Source organism: Sturnira hondurensis, unplaced genomic scaffold, assembly GCF_014824575.4.
Source record: "Sturnira hondurensis isolate 20B ecotype Veracruz unplaced genomic scaffold, ASM1482457v3 Scaffold0014384, whole genome shotgun sequence".
NCBI classification, from domain to species: Eukaryota; Metazoa; Chordata; class Mammalia; order Chiroptera; family Phyllostomidae; genus Sturnira; species Sturnira hondurensis.
In genome coordinates, this window is record NW_028087015.1 from 7,648,994 (window position 1) to 7,662,059 (window position 13,066).

The window sequence follows — 13,066 nt, forward strand, 5'->3', positions numbered from 1 at the left end:
GCTGCAACCCAGGCATGTGCCCTGACTGGGAATTGAACCATGATCCTTTGGTTCGTAGGCCCGTGCTCAATCCACTGAGCTACACCAGCCAGGGCTTCTCTCTCTCTTTTATATTTTAAGAATCCAGTGTCCACAACACCGAGTCACTCAATCCAGTTTGTTCTTTCTGTTGCTTGTGGCAGGAGTCATACTCTGGCATGGGAGTTCTTGGTCATTTTGACTTGCAAGAGATTTTTTTCTCCCTGATATCTCCTTTTGTCTGTAAAGTTTTCCTCTCCTCTGGGGGAAAATAATTTTAATCCTAAGGCTGATAGAAGCCAGAAATCCAGTGTGATAAGGCCTATAGATGCAGGATGTCCCAGCCCTGGGGTTGCCATTGTCTCTGACTCTAGCATATGTTTAAAATCACCTCAAAACAGAGTAGGAAAATTACAGTTAACCTTCACATCACTGGCAGTTTTTAAAGAAAAGTCGCCATTCTGACTCTACCACACTAGGCTCTCTGTATCAGACCTGGATTAAAGTTATTACGGGGATGATTGTGGTTAAGTTACTCAGGAGCTAATGAGATTTACACAGACCCATTTATCTTTCCATGCTATTAAAAATGTACATGTGTAGAGAAGAGGCTGACAGAGACCAGAGAGGAGAGGGGAGGTAATTTCAGGGGAAAAGGGGAAGGGTTTGCAGAAACAAGTATAAAGGACACATGGACAAAAACAAGGGCGGGGTAGAAATGGAAGGGAGGTGGGGAGGGCTGGAGGGTGGGCTGGGAAGGGAGTAAAAGGCAGAAAACTGTACTTGAACAACAATTAAAATAAAAAATTAAAAAATGTACATGTGTTGTAATTAAGGAGATACCTCAAAAGAACAACAGATTTGCATATCTAATTATTTAATGATGCAAATTGAATATACATTTTAAGCAAAATGGGAAAAATAGAGGAGAGAGAAACAGCAATTTAAATAGGGCAATTTCTCTTCTCCACCTGCTACCACACAGATCCGATCTATGTCGACTCGTGTGAAGTAGAAAATGGAAATCTTCTGCCCTCTCCCCATCTCAGTTCTTACGAGCTTGCCGTAGTGTGAACACCTTGCCTTACATTTGGGTGATTAAGGGACTCTCCCTGTTAATATTGGCCATACAAAATTTTTGCTACAAGAGCTAATGTTAGAACTTAACCTAAGTAAGGTATGGCCACACTAGAGTTTGTATTACTCTACCATCAAAAATGTATCCATGTTTATAGACATGCTTGTATTCAATTTGAGAAGTAACTCTGATATTGGTAGTAAGTATAATTAGCCTCATCAGCAGAGTTAAGCAGATATTAAGATTGCATGCAAACCAGGAAAAAATCCTCTCCTACAGGGAAGGTCTATTTGCCTGAGTGTACCACACAGAACTATAAGGAAACAAAGATCACACAAAACCCTGCCCTCTGGAGCTTCTAGTTGAATGAGAGATGACAAGTAGTAAACATATATAACTCTTCTAGAAGATACAGATATCAATGAATACAGATATTCATTATTGTTGTATTCACACATTCATGCATGCATTTGACATTTATTAAATAGGAACTAAGTTCAAAGCTCTGTGCTAGGATTGTAAAACTGGGCAAGACAAATTCCCAGCCTTCAAAAAGATCACAGTCTAACTATTCAGGCAAAAATTCAACCAAAAATATTATAACCACATAAAGGTTTTAATAGCCCTAGAGGAGGACATAGGGCCAAACACTATCACCAGCCGAGCTATTTAGAGATGCTCTTAGATATTAAAATAGGCTCATAAAAGAGAATGAGGCCTGAAAGCACTCAAACACTGAGGAGAAAACTGAGACCCTGAGGGTTCAAAGGTCTTGCTTAGGGCCCTGGAGTTATTTAAATGCTAGAATTGGTACCCAAGCTGCACTCATATGTCTCTAAATTCTGTACTCTGTATTCTATTAAGCACCATAAAAAAAGCAGAAGTGAAATTATGTGGCTGTTCTGATGAAGGACAGTTTACTTCCAACTGGGGCTATCATAGAATGTTTTATCAGTTAAATGGAATTTAGTCTTAAGTTTACATTTAGTTAGGTAGAGTTGGGACTCTGGCAAAGGTATGGATATGGGAAAATAAGAGAACATTTATAGGAAAAAAAATGAATGTGGCCAAACTTAATTAACTTGAGAAGCAATCATGGGAAATAAAGTTGGAAAGAGAGAGTGTGAAACTGTATTTTTAGGGCATGAAAACAAAGCTAATGGAGTATTTTCTAAGTCAACATGAGCTATTGAAGTTTTTTAACAGGGAATTCCCATGATCTTTGCATTGCATAAGAAAGAATAAAATTATATCAATGAAGACATAACTTGCAGGAGCCCATGACCAGAGTAAGGAGGCTAGCTGGGGATTTACAACAATAATCTACTCTGGAGGTAGTAACACTAAATGATGGATCCTTGTATTATTTATTGTTATTTTTCTGTATTCTATATTTTCTGCAATGACTATATAAAGTTTATCAGGTAAAGTTTTGTTTTTAAAAGGATCAGATCATTGCAGCCCAAAGTGGACTGGGAATGATAGTACAAAAATAAAATGGATAGGAGTGTGACATACGGAGGAAGGACTGGCAAGACTTGAAAATGAGTTAAGAAAGGAAAAGAGGATGCTATTTCCATGATGATGCCTGGATATCAAAATTGATCTTGTATTTCTGGCAGAAGAGTTGAATAATTAACAGAAATAGGGAATAACAGTAGTTTTGAGAGTGAAGATAATGACATTGATGGGTAGACTGGCTTTGAGAATTTGTCATGATGGATGAATGGAAACGAGCAAACAAAAGGCTGACTGTCAAAGACTACGAATAGGTCAGGACTGGAGATGAGAAAACCAAAGAGGGCCAGGCAAACATCTTTTCATCTTTCAGAGAAAATCTACATCTCTGAGTTAGGCCCCAAGTTAACAAAGCTAATTTATTTCAAAGTCACAGTCAATTCCTTGTTTATTTGTTTCTGATTCCAAACCTTACTTTCACCCTGCAGTATGTCATGCAGACCTCTAAATGCAGCTTGACTAGAATATAAATAATTTACAGAAATATTCAAAATACATCAGACTTTGTTCCTAAATATTTTGTCCGAGATCACTCAGACCTTGGCTTACTTGTAAAATACATAAATTGAAAGTGCTTTTTGTAAAATGGCTTTCATTTTTAACCTGACCATTAAATTCAGATCAAATAGTCATATTAAATTCTGAAACTTTCTGTAAACAAAATGGCCTTACAAGTAGTAAATGTTAACAACAAAACACAAGGGTCCTCTGCTGATCTTCTCTGCCATTATTACAATCTCAGCAATAATAAATATTAAATGAGAATATTTAACTGGCACAATTGGTAGAAATCAACCAATACTGGCACAATGGTTAGGAATTTGTAGACTATGGGTAGAACTATGTAATTTTGGAATTGCAGAGGAGAACAGAGAAGGAAACAATGAAAAATAATATGCCATTGTCCTATCATTGGAAAGAAGTATATTCGTGACCACACAGTGAGAATTAGCTACAAGATTGTTCTATTCTTTTCTATTGTGTTTCTCGTAAAAAAAAAAAGTTAAAATAGCCTTTTCTTTTACCAAACATTTCTTACTGAAAATTCAGTAGGTATATTATTGTCTTCTTTGGCTAAACACAGGTATTGATGTGTTATTCTCTTTTAGTAGTCTGAAAGCAGTTTTATCAGTAGATACATTATTTTCTCAGGACCTTGTGTATTTTATTGAAGCTGTTTCAAATGTATTTTATGTCATCTCTAATGGATCTGTTTATCATTTTTCCAAAGCTCTCTTGCTCTTGGCCAGAGAAGTTACTTTTCATTTGCCGTATAGTGAGAGGATCTCATTGGTATAAACTATAGATTATGGCCCTTTGGTATGTCATACATACTCTAAATACGTTATATATTGTATATAACTTATAAATAAAAATCTATTGAGAATTTGTTGTTCAAGACCTCTTTTATGAAGAATTGTTAAAAAAGATGCATAGTCAGTACTTTGAAATAATAATCAGAAATTTTTAAAGGAGCGAAGTTGATTGACTTATCTGCTGCACCAAGACCTCGTATACAATATTCTCAAAAACAGAAGTACCTCTTGGAGCTTGAAATGTTTTATACATGTATCATAAAAACATGGACATATGTTTGTATCAGAGTTTTTTAGAATGGCACTTGGCTATAAATTCGCTGTCACAACAGCTGGCATAGAGAAGGGGAAAAGCACTACTCTCTGTGAATTTCCTGCTTCTGACTTTGGTGAATATGATGAATCAGATGTTTACTCTCACCAATTTAAAACATCTGGATGATTCTAACTTCGGGGACATATTGCTTTATATACACTGAATGCCTGAAAATTGGTAGAATTTTAGATTTATTTTCTTGTTAAATGGCACCGCTTTAATTTTTGCTATACCCAAAGATTCACAAGTGCTTAACTATTACCCTGTTCCTCCCATATAGTTAAAGTTTTCTACCTTTTATGTATCACACACAGAACTCTAAGAAGAGCAAACATCTGGATTATTGTCAACAGTTTTCAAACACATCATTTAGGTTTTACTATCAGGCTATAATCCCTCATAAAAATATTCAGCCATATAAGACTGTACCTTGATATTGAGTAACTCCTAGCTTTCTAGTTATTTTTTTTCTCAGAATAGCCCTCAGAGCTCTTGGTGGGCTTTCCTGTGACATTCTCTGATATCAGTTGTAGATCAGACTAACATAGAAATAGATTCTGTGGTTGAAAGACCTAAATTAGCTGTGAGCAAAATAATTCTCCTTCAAGAGATAAACAACTATGAGCTATACAAGACAGGGCAGTTAAAGTTATTGTTTTTTTCTGAAAACTGTGGAAAACTTGACCCAGACCAGAGAGCAGGGAGAGCAACAATGCAGCCAGGCCCAGGGCTCACTGTCTCCACTGACTGAAGACAATTCCTGTATTCTCTACACACAGTCTCAAAAATAGGAACCCAGAACAGGAAAATGAGTAATCTGTGTCCCATTAACTGTCATTTGTCCCATCATACAGTTGACCTCTCTTTTATTTATTTTTCAGTATTTAGACCAGTGCTAGCCAATAGAAATATTCTGTGAGCCACATCAATAATTTAAAAGATTCTGGTACCATATTTAAAAAGGAACAAAACTCACTGGTAAAATTAATTTCAATAACATTTTAATTAACCCACTATATAAAAATTATCATCATTTTTAACTTGTACTCAATATATAAAATCATTAGTCATATATTTAAAATTCTAAGTCTTTGAAATTCTGTGTATGTTTTATATACATATTAGCTAAGATGCTAATTTTTCATCAATCATACTTGATCCATATTTAAATTTCATAAAATTTACAACTGGAAATGTAGATTCACTTAGATTATTTCAAACATACTTCAAATTTGTTTTCTAATTACTGAATCAACTATCAATTTTAAAATTTAAATATTAGTAAAATTCAATTAGACTAAGCACTTAGTTCTTCGGTTGTGCTAGGCCCCTTTCACATGCCAATGTCATATATGACTGTTGACTACCAGAGTGCACGGTCTGCCTTTAGACTGTCTGGGTTCAAATTCACACTCTGCAGCTCTCTGACTGTTACCTTGGGCAAGCTGATTTCTCTGGCTGTGTTTCAGTTTCCAAAAACATGTAAAATGTTGATAATAGTACCTCCATCAGCAGTTTATTATGAGGGTTAAATGAAATAATACCAATACTATATAAAACAGTTAGCACAATGCCACCTACAAAATGAGCCCTCAGTAAATATTAGTCTTTATTGTTGTTGTTTTTATTGTTTTCATGTAGTTGCTTTTATGATTTATGCCATATCACATCTGAGTGTCTGGCAGAAGTAAACTCCTAATCTTTTGGGTTTGTGAAGCAGGTAGACCACAGACCAAATGCAGAAACATAAATTTTTCCTGTTTCAAATCTGTAACTGCCCAGAGATGTCTTGCTGTCAGCCTAGTTAACCTCAACTCACCTTTCTTTTTGAATCAGTTCTCCAGAATAAAGCGCACATTATTTCTACTCAGAACAGTACTATTTTTTAATTTACCTAAACTCAGAACCTCAGAGTCCTCACATGGAACCCTCCTCTCTCAACACCCTTGTCAGGCATCCTCAAGTCCCTCAGAATTTTCACTGTAAAAATCTACACCTTCCTATCTTTCCATTTCTACTGCACCAACCCCTCCTCTGTCCCAATCAGCTGCACCATTACCTCACATTATGCCTGTTGTATGCTGCTGTTGAGTCAATCTTCTGAAAACAGTATTTCTACTCTATATTTCCACTATTCAAGTTATCTCTTCATGTCTCATCACATCCAGAATACATCCATTTCCTCCATGAAGTCTTTCTTGACAACTTCTGTGTGAATGATTGAAGGCCCAAATGATAACCTCCTTCCTTGTGTCGCTGTGTCCTCCACTTAGACTTCTACCAGAGCCCCAGAGCACTGCTCCACCCGCCAGGGTGAGTGGAGTCTAAGCCTCATGAGTACAGGCTATCATGTTGCTATTTTTGTTTCTTGGGAGGTTGGGGTTTTGTTTGTTTGTTTCCTTTATGTCTTGATATCTACACAATACATCACAGTGGTTCCTCAATAAGTTCTCCTTTTTTATATAAGATATCAAATGATATTCCTTTGTCTCACATTCAAGTTCTCCCAAATTTGTCCAGGCTACTTTTCTGGTCCCACACCCTGATTCTCATCCACATGGTTTATCTGTAGACAAACGGGTTTGTTGCTGACTCACAGGTATGTCTTCCATCTTCATGCCTTGGCTCACATCATCCCCTCTCCTGACATGTCCCCACTTTCCTTTTGACCTGCCCGAATCCTACCCTTTTCCTGGGGTCCAGTGTATACCCGTTCCCTAATGACACTTGCAGAGCACTGTGCACTCCACTGTGTTGCGGTGTCAGGAGGCCAGGGTTGGGTCCCAGTGGTCTCTTTGTTTTCCTCTTTTTCTGATCAAGTTGCCTACTCTCTCTGAGACTCACTTCCTTCTCTGTATAATTAGAGTAGCAAAAGCTATGCTGCAGGATTTTCTTGAGTATAAGAATAATATACATACTGTCATTCAGTGACAGTTCATACAGAGTATGTGAGCTCCGTTATAGTCAGTTTGATTGTAGGGCATCTAATCATGCAGCTTTGAAAATCACTTATTGGAAGATTTCATTGTCATTTGGATCACTATGTGATATATGCTTTATTTCAAACCAGACTACATGTGTTCAGGCTGCAGAGGGCACTTAGTTGAATGGTGAGAATGCATACAGAAACATGGTGTGTATTTATAGATATCCAAAGAGGGAGAGATGCTTGTATTTAGTCCCCCCTATGAAACACCAATTTATGAGGAAGTTGGTAATGTCCCTATTTTATCCACGAAGGACTAAGAATTGGAATGTTTGAATCCCTTCCAAGTCAATCCAGATCTCAAAGTGACAGAGGCAGAAAATCAAACCAATGTAAAGTTCACTCTTAAAGAATTAAAAAAATAAAATAAATGAGAATTAACAATTAAAACAATTTACACATCTTTCCCAAATCTGTTCAATTTTATTCTTCCACATTTCACATATGTGAGATTCTCTGCCTAGATTGATGTGTGCGTGCGTGTGTGTGTGTGTGTGTGTGTGTGTACCAATTACCTGCCTACTTTGATCTACGCACAGTTGTACCCAGGCTCAGGGACTGTGGGAAGAAGAGAGAGAGATAGTTGTAGAAAGAACATTGATTGCGTAGTGCTGGGTGGGGGTGGGGGGACAAATGACGAATACCTCAAACAAGACAGCTAGGGCATTTTTTATTAGGACACTCAGGATAGCATTGCTGTCAAAAATGACAGATGACATTTGAATTTCTTTTTCCTGAGAAAAGAGTAAGTGCAGTTTATTACTAAATACAGTTAATGCATTTAGTAATGCATTAGTAATACATAATATAAACTGCTATAGGCAATACTATTCTGACTAGAGAATTATAAAGTTTAGATTATTTTTCCCAAATGCTCTCCAGCATCAGCAAAATTTGAGGTTGGCTGGATTTTGCACCTGGACTGCACTACAGCACAGTCATGCCCAAATATAGAAAACTGTTTTTGAAAGACACAGAGTAAAGGAAATGTCACACGCACACACAGAAAATCTCTTATAACCAATGGGAGTACAGGGAAATAGTACAAAGAACATTTCAGGGATAGAAAATTATTTTTTTAGGAGTCCTGGGTTAGACCAAAATTGGTGTAAAGGATCAGCATAGCTTACCAATAAATAAAATGATCTCTTACTTTATTACTTATACTCATTCTGCATGCAATTTGTATAGATGGTCAAGACAAAGCTTGCTAGTACAAAGTAATGGCCTCTTTATTGCTTAAGTTTAGTTAATCATTAATGTTTTTCATGGATCAATACATCTTAGAAACAAGAGAGGTAACCATGTGCTTCAACTCAGTGTGTTTGGCAAGTGAGGAAAGCCATGAGCCAGGCTTGTTTGAGGTTTGTACCTCAGGATGTAACTGTGTTTGGAGGTAGATCTTTAAACAAGATTAAGTTAAAGCGAGGTATTTAGGGTGGGTCCTAATCCAATACGACTTGTGTCCTTATAAGAAGGTGAAACTTGAACACACAAAGAACTATACCAGTCATGTGCACACACACACGAGAAAATCTGTGTGAACACGGTGCTGGAAGGCAGCCATCCGCAAGCCAAAGAGAGAAGCCTCAGAAGAAACCAAACCTACCGACACTTTGATTTTATACATCTAGCCTCTAGAACTGTGAGAAAATAAATCTCTGTTGTTTCAACCACCCAATCTGTGGCATTTTCTTTGGCAACTCAAGCAAACTAATGTAGCCTTTATTAGTTGCTACATTTGAGAATCCTCTCTTAAAATGATAGTAAAGTAATAGGAGAGTATAAATTCCCAGGAATTGAACAATGAGAAAGGAGAAGGCTGGGGATGAGAGAGGAGTATATTAGAAATAGAAAGGAGCAAAAGGAATTTGCCAAGTTGAGAATGCTGATTACCAAGCACCCATAGAGGAGTGTGCCAGGAGAAACAAACAATTCCCTTTGCAGAAATCTGAAAAGACTTGAGAATTGAGTAACCAACTATGCTTAAAAATCGGTGGAAATCGGTGGAAAATCTGTACATGAAGTGGACTATTCCACCGGTGGTCCTCTCACTCTGCACAGCCAGCAAACCAATTCCATAGTCCATACTCATCAGAAGATTGGCAAGTTATTCTGTGAAAAAATGAAACAAGAAAGTTCAGACTTAGAGACACCAGGGACAGTGAACGGGGGAAATTAAAGTCTGCCACTTGAACAGTGAATCTCTGGTTTCCCCAGTAGCACTTAGGGACAAGAACTCTGTCAGGTAGGCAAGCACCAGGGCAGGAGATTGAAGAGTCCTCTAAAAAAATGAACTTGCTACCCAAAGCAAAGACCTATAGCTACTGGCATCATGTGGTTGCCCAGTACAGAAAGCCAGGTTCTTTGCCACCCAGATGCCCTGCAGTAAAACCTGAGTCTCTACTCACTGAAGTCACGCAGACCTTTCCGTCAGCATTTTAATGCCTTCCTCTTTCATGTGAACTGACAACCAGAGCTCTCCAAACCCTTAAGGAAACTCTCCAACGTAAACTCTGAAGCAAATCGATGAAAATAATAATAGTAATGGTAGTAATAATAATGAAAAACAAATTAAGAGACAAACAGAAGATTCATAATGATGCTCTCAGATAAAAACTTATTACATTTATAAAACAGAATGATAGCATACAAAAGCAACAAGAACAAGGTTACTAAACTTTAAACAACGATAGGTCAAATTAAAATTGACATGGAGGAGCTGAAAGATAAAGTTTTAAAAATCTACCAACAAATAATGATGAAGAGATGGACAAAAGAAAATTGGAAAAATAATTCTCACTAATATCTGACTATTAGAAGTTTGAGAAAGAAGATAGAGAGGGAAGATGATAAGAACTTATCAGAAAAATGGCAAATATCTCCTCAAAGTGAAGGACATTTTTTTTCTTCATTAAAAAGCACCATGAGTGCCCAGCACAATGAAGAAAAATGGACTTAGACAGTAGACATCTCTTGAGAGTTCAGACTACAGATACAAATAGAAGGTCCTAAAATTTTGAAAGAAAGAGAGGGGGAAAAGAAGGAAGGAAGGAAGGAAGGAAGGAAGGAAGGAAGGAAGGAAGGAAGGAAGGAAGGAAGGAAGGAAGGAAGGAAGGAAAAACCTAGGGATTACATTTCTAATTAAAACATACATGGTATTCATCTTCTCAAAAGCACACTGACACCTTGAAGACAACGAGAGCAATGCATTCTGAATTCTAAGTGACAATGATTTGCAACTAGAATTCCAAACCCAGCTGATCATCAATCAAGTATGTGGAAACTGATCAAATAATTGATGTGTCTAACCCAGGCAGAAAATATTTTATGAAGGACTTTAAAACAGTATTTTGGAGAGTTATAGAAGAATTAGTGGTAATGCCACATAAAATTAAGCAACTAAAAAATGGAGGCAACTTATAACTCCAGAAAAACATGAAAAGGTCGTTCAAGAAATGAAACGTAATTATGACACACTATTTGGCTTATCAGCTTACTGAAGTACTACATCTCAGGGGTAATATGATAGAACTTGAATATTCATTTAACCAGCAATTGTTATGTAACCATATTGGAAGGGTAGAATTGAAGTAGGGAAGTGGGATGGTGAAAGAATGTGAAATATTCATTGTCCACAGTGGAAAGTCCATCCGAAGTATGCAGTCCAGAAGAGAGGACTTAAAGGTTTGGGAGACGCATGCTGAGGGGGTGGCACAAAGTACCCCCCACTGTTTTTATTCTAAGTCTATGAAGGACAAATTGAAAAAAAAAACTTAACTTGTTTTGTAAATTTAAAAAGAATCAAAGCCAGCACGTTTCTAAATATGAACTGGCCTGCATTTATTAGTATGACCACAGTTAAATGTCTCATACTGGTATCATTTGAGTGGAATATTCCATTTCCCCTTTAATACTTGATAAATTTAACATCCTCACTTACTGGAAAGCAAGGGCTGGTGATGGTGCTCAGTACTGGCAGAGGCGAGGCAAGCTTCCCCTAACCTGTCAGGAAAGAGGAGACCTGAACACTTGGCCACTCAAACCTGCAGGTTCAGTACCGGTGATGGGTGAGTTTGCAGATACTGAAGGCAGTTGTGTTGTTCACATATCAGATTATCCTGCTGCGGTTCTCACTCTGAAGATGGTTTATAAATGACACTCTCCGCCTCCAGTCTTCTCACTAGTGAGCAGGATACTCTGGTAAAATAACCAGGATAAAAAAGTCACTATCACTGTAAGCTACTGAATTCACACTTGTATGAGGCCATAATCATTCTAACATAGAGTAAAAGAAAACCTGTGATTTCCATGCCATTCTTAACACTACTTGAGTGAAACAGTAGCATAAGAAAGTTGGTTTTTTGTTTAAGGCTCTCCAGAGTACATCTCACTTCGTTATAGTCACACCTTTGCTTGGGATTACTGTGACCCAGGCTGTTCCATGCAGGCTTAAAATTCCCCTTGCCCCCCAAACATCCAGAATGACATTTTAACCTTCAGCATGATTGACAGAACACGGGGTATGAAGGCTCCTAGATTTGACAGAAAAGTCTCGTGCTTTGTCCAGATGAAGTGCTTTCAATGCGAATTTCTTTGGCTGATTTGGCTGCGAGGCTTCCTGAAAGACAGGTGTGCTGGGAATGGAGGAAACAAACAGAATTTCACGTGTTCGGACTTTTCCCTCCGAGCAGCACGGTTCCGTTGCTGAGCAGCAGCAGCCAATGGCCTCACCGTGTTTGCTCTCCCCTTTCTGTTAATTGAGAAAACCAGTAGCTGCCAGAGCAGCATCAGCAGAACTGAATGTAAATGGAGTCCACAGAGAGAAACAAATAGTCCAGCAAGAGGCTCGAATATTTCAGTGTAAGACCCCAGAGTTGCGCACCATAAGCCTAGAATTCCGGCTGAGAGTTCATCTCTCACTCGCCCCCTCCCAGCTCTGCCCATCTCATTCACTCATGCATTACCCTCCTCTGAGGCGGGGGGCGGGGGGGGGGGGGGGGGGGGGGGGGGGGGGGCTGGTTNGCGGGGGGGGGGGGGGGGGGGGGGAGGAGGGGGGCTTGTATATTACCTCTGCTTTGCATTTTTTCCCACGGCCTAGTGACAGCTTTGCACATAGTGGGACCTCCAAGAACAGATTTTATTTTTTTAAATATAGTTTATTGATTATGCTATTACAGTTGTCCTGTTTCCTCCCCCTTCACTCTGCACAGCCTCTCCTACACACATTCCCCGTCTTTTGTTCATGTCCATGTGTCATACTTGTAAGTTCTTTAGCTTTTACATTTCCCATACTATTCTTGCCCTCCCCCTGTCTATTTTCTACCTACCATCTATGCTTCTTATTGTCTGTACCTTTTCCCCCTCTCTCCTCCTCCCACTCCCCTGTTGCTAACCCTCCATGTGATCTCTATTTCTGTGGTTTTGTTCTTGTTCTAGTTGTTTGCTTAGTTCATTTTTGTTTTAGGTATGGTTGTTAATAATTGTGAGTTTGCTGTCATTTTACTATACATGTTTTTTATCTTCTTTTCCTTAGATAAGTCCCTTTAACATTTCATACAATAAGGGCTTGGTGATGATGAACTCCTTGAATTTGATCTTATCTGAGAAGCACTTGATCTGTCCTTCCATTCTAAATGAAAGCTTTGCTGGATAGAGCAATCTTGGATGTAGGTCCTTGCATTTCATGACTTGGAATACTTCTTTCCATCCCCTTCTTGCCTGTAAGGTCTCTGTTGAGAAATCAGCTGACAGTCTGATGGGAACTCCTTTGTAGGTGACTGTCCCCTTATCTCTTGCTGCTTCTAGGATTCTCTCCTTCATTTTCATCTTGG

At 38.3% G+C, this 13,066-nt stretch overlaps 1 protein-coding gene across 5 annotated transcripts in view; it reads left to right on the plus strand.

Moving 5' to 3' along the window:
* Positions 1-13,066, plus strand: part of PDE4D (phosphodiesterase 4D) — a 1,308,441-nt gene that overhangs the window by 942,549 nt on the left and 352,826 nt on the right. The window lies entirely within an intron of this gene.